This window comes from Cyprinodon variegatus, unplaced genomic scaffold, assembly GCF_000732505.1.
Source record: "Cyprinodon variegatus isolate N-32 unplaced genomic scaffold, C_variegatus-1.0 Scaffold394, whole genome shotgun sequence".
NCBI classification, from domain to species: Eukaryota; Metazoa; Chordata; class Actinopteri; order Cyprinodontiformes; family Cyprinodontidae; genus Cyprinodon; species Cyprinodon variegatus.
Window position 1 is genome coordinate 184555 of NW_015150847.1, and position 4398 is coordinate 188952.

At 45.2% G+C, this 4398-nt stretch overlaps 1 protein-coding gene across 1 annotated transcript in view; it reads left to right on the forward strand.

Moving 5' to 3' along the window:
- The window catches only part of cadps2 (Ca++-dependent secretion activator 2), a 160810-nt gene that overhangs the window by 124605 nt on the left and 31807 nt on the right, over positions 1-4398 (forward strand). The window lies entirely within an intron of this gene.

A 4398-nucleotide genomic window follows, 5' to 3' on the forward strand; every position in this document is an offset into this window, starting at 1 on the left:
CCAACATGTGTCCTTCATGTGTCCCCCATCTGTCCTCTATCTGTCCTTCATGTGTCCAACATGTGTCCTTCATTTGTCCTTTATGTGTCCTCCATGTGTCCTCCAGTTTTCCTCCATGTTTCCTTCATGTGTCCTCCAAGTGTCCAAAATGTGCCGACATGTGTCCTTCATGTGTCCTCCATCTGTCCTCTACCTGTCCTTCATGTGTCCAACATGTGTCCTTCATTTGTCCTTTATGTGTCCTCCATGTGTCCTCCAGTTTTCCTCCATGTTTCCTTCATGTGTCCTCCAAGTGTCCAAAATGTGCCGACATGTGTCCTTCATGTGTCCTCCATCTGTCCTCTACCTGTCCTTCATGTGTCCAACATGTGTCCTTCATTTGTCCTTTGTGTCCTCCATGTGTCCAACAAGTGTCCAACATGTGTCCTTCATCTGTCCAACATGTGTTCTACATCTGTCCAACATGTGTCCCTCATGTGTCCTCCATCTGTCCTAACCCTCCATCTTTCCTCTATCTGTCCTTTATGTGTCCTCCATGTGTCCAACAAGTGTCCATCATGGTTCCTCCAGCTGTTCTTTATGTTTCCCTCCAGGTGTCCTTTTTTTCTATGTCCCCAGGGCCGCTATAAAGAAAGATGAGTGGACTGTCATGAAATATTTATTCCCAGAATGTGTCGGATGTGATGTCAGAAATAGTTTTGATTTATTGTGTTTTAAAGGACAAGGCTTTTTGTTCTTTTTAAATTGATTTTCAGCTTTTATCCCAGGAGGTTCATTAGAATCTTTTGGACCTCCTTAGACAGGGCCATACTGGTCCTAAGGGCCTTTGGTCCTACAAGTCAAGATGAAGACCTGTAGTTTGGACGGACACGGATCACCCTCTAAATGCCGACAGCGGTGCTGAAATGTTGTGTTTGTCAGAGTCGATGTCATTTAGTGGAGCTTATCAGGAATTTGCTCTGTTTTATGTTCTTTGCATGATACTCTCATTTAGTTTTTATTGTGTTTGTGATCGAAACATTACAGTACACCTTTAGTTTGGTAGAAACTGAATGTTTCATCTACTTGGCAGCAAAGTAGGATTTCCAGTTTCGTCTTGTGACCCTCTGGCTCTTTAATCTTTTGTGTCCGTGGGACCTCGGGGGCTTGTTCTGAAGAGTTTTTGATTTGTTGTGTGTCAGCAGTGCTTGTGCTGTGAAGTGTGCATGCTGCCATGTAGTGATCCTCAACCTAATAACAGTGACTCACTTTTTGTTGCAGCCTGCAAGGAATAAATCTACCAGATATTTTGTGAGTTGATTTTCTACCTTTTGATCGTACCCGGAAAAAAAAAATGAAAGGGATCACTTGAATAACATATCCTAGATCTGAATGAATAAAAATTTTAAAAACTTTAATGTGCTAAAAAACAAAATCACAGAAAAGTCATCAATGGAATCTAATTTATCAACCAATAGATGCCTGGATTTGGATTAAAGTGTAAAAACTCTCCAGGCTGATCCAGCTTTGATGTAATGTCGTTCAAACAGGTCAGAATGAGGCTCAGTATTGTGTGTTGCCTCCACCTGCCTCTATGATCTCCTTACAACACCTGGGTTTCTCCTGATGAGGAGGGGGATTGTTTCCTGAGGGGTCTCATCCCAGACCTGGACTAAAGCATCCTCCACCTCCTGGACAGTCAGTGGTGGATGGATGGAGACATGATGTCCCAGATGATCTCTATGGGATTCAGGTCTGGGAAATGGCCGGGCCAGTCCAGAGCTTCAATGCCTTCATCCTGCAGGAACTGCTGACCCCCTCCAGCCACATGAGGTCTAGCATTGTCCTGCATTAGGAGGAACCCAGGACCAACAGCACCAGCAGATGGTCACTAGGAGTCAGATGATCTCCTCTGGGTACCCAATGGCAGTCATGCTACCTCTGGGGAGCACATGGAGGGCTGATGGGCCCTCCCCATCAGTGCAGAGCACAGGGCTCCAGTGGAGAATTAGCCAATCCTGGTGTTATGTGGTAAATACTGAGCATCCTGCGTGATGTCGCTCTGTGAGCACAATCCCCATCTGTGGACGACAGGCCCTCATACCATCCTCATGGAGTCGGTTTCTGCCCATTTGTGCAGACACATGCACATTTGTGGCTTGCTGGAGCTCAGTTAGCAGGGCTTTGGCAGTGCTCCTCCTGTTCCTCCTTCACAAAGTCAGAGGTAGCGGCTCTGCTGCTGGATTGTTGCCCTCCTAAGGTTTCCTCCACATCTCCTGGTGTCCTGGCCTGTCTCCCAGTAGAGCCTCCAGCCTCTGGACAATATGCTAACAGTCCCGGCAAACCTTGTTGCCAAAGCTGGCATTGATGTGCCATCCTGGATGAGCTGCACTACCTGAGTCACTGGTGTGGTTTGTAGAGTCTGTCTCATGCTTCCATGAGTTTGAAAGTTCCACCAAGTTTCAAAAGTGACCAAAACATCATCCAGAAAGCAGAGAAGATGTCTGTGATCCCCACCTGCAGAACCACTCCTTTATTGAGTGGGTCTTGCTAATTGCCAATAATTTCCACCTGTTTTCTATTCCATTTTTACGGCAGTTTGATTTCACAGAAGTTTGTTTTGATTGAAGTTATACTGTGTTGTTTACGTGTTCCCTTCATTTTTTGAGGTGTGGTTTTCTTTTAAAAAACATTTCCTGAATTTGAACTTCAGTTTCAAAAGTGCAGGCTAACATTACCTTCTCCACAGGAATGTTAAACTAATGGAGCTAATTGCTCTGTTTATCCACAGCAGAGGTAGAACACTAGATGGGACAATCTTGCTCGAACCACATTAAGCCTAAACTTGATACAAGGAGATGCAGGGAGGGGGGAACGTTGGAAGATATCTAATGATTTAGAGAAGAATTTGGAGCTTTTGAAGGAGTTCAGTTTCCTACTCTGACCTGCTGTTTCTGGCTTAGTTCTGAGCGGCGTTGTTTTCGTCAACAATGCACAAGTATTTCGTTTTCAATCTTTTTTTTTATGACAATGAGAACCGATGAGCCAAACATGGATCTTTGGTTAGGAAAACATGACGACTCATGGGCGTGAGTTTTCGTTAATGAGACGAGACTAAATAAAAATGTTAGCGGGTCAGACGTTTAAAATGCATCATTGTGCTGGAATCAGCTAAGCAGTATCAACCGTGCTGCTGCTTCCTGTTTGGTCACGCCGCCCACCTGGCGTGCAGCGGTGCTCACTCTGCATGACCACAGATGGATCCTGAAAATAATCCAGAATGGTCCGGTACTGCGCGCTGAACTCTAAGTCTGATCTTCCAGCTCCACTCCACTCTGATGGTTCGCTCTCAGCAGTATGGCTGTTCCTGCTCTCGCTACCTAATAAACTTTATGTGGCTGATCATCCTCTGCCAAACGTAAAAAATCCCTTTGTGAGATTTGTGAGATCAACACCTCAGGAGCCAATGCAGTTTGAGTAAAGGCCTGGTTATCCTCCCGCAGTGGTGTGTCACTGTGAGCTTGTTGCAGATATTTTTGATTTATACCCACTATTGCAGCGTGGTCTGCGCTATGTTATTCCACGCCAGAACACAAGAGGGCCTATCAAGAACTAGCTATGGGTCTAGATACGGCCAAGATGGTGAGGTAGTGGGGGCAAGTTTGTGCGACAACAGAGGGATATGATGGCCAAAAAGAGCAGGGATCCAGGTGGAAAAAGGGTCCCAGCGTTCTCGCGCACCTTCGCTCTTCTAGCTGCTCCATCTCCAGTTGTCAGACTGTTGTCTGTGCTATGCAGGTGATATTCCCCTGTCTTCTGCTTGGTTTCCTGGGAAAAAATTATTTTGTACTTTTAGGGAACTTTATTACCCATGTGGATAATGACGGCGTTACCNTTGTACTTTTAGGGAACTTTATTACCCATGTGGATAATGACGGCGTTACCTGAAGGGGTGTGATCTTGAAGAATGGGCTCCTCATATGTTTCTGCACTAATTCATGTGGTCGGACCATAATGCAGGATACAGAATATCCATAATGAACACCATGTCTGAGCAATGAGTTGCTCATTAGTGTTCTTGGGTTACAGGCACATTTAGCCAGTGTTTGATGATGATTTTTTTTTTTTTATTGGTGTAGTCAGACCTGGACCCTCAGGTGAAGGGAAACCTTTACTTCTGGCCCTCATCACACATCTTGGATTTCTCTTGTCTTGAAGGAGATCATGGACAATGGGCCTCATGGTAGGAGCAATCGTACGAAAACAAAATTATTCTTATATGGCAAAGTTCACTGATTAGTGGACCGCGGTCCGGATCTGGACCCACCTGCTGGGTGTATAATTACTGTATAAATTACTGCATGTTGTCTGACGACAGTGTCTGACTTCACTTGCGCCTCTTCTCCTGTTAATACGGTA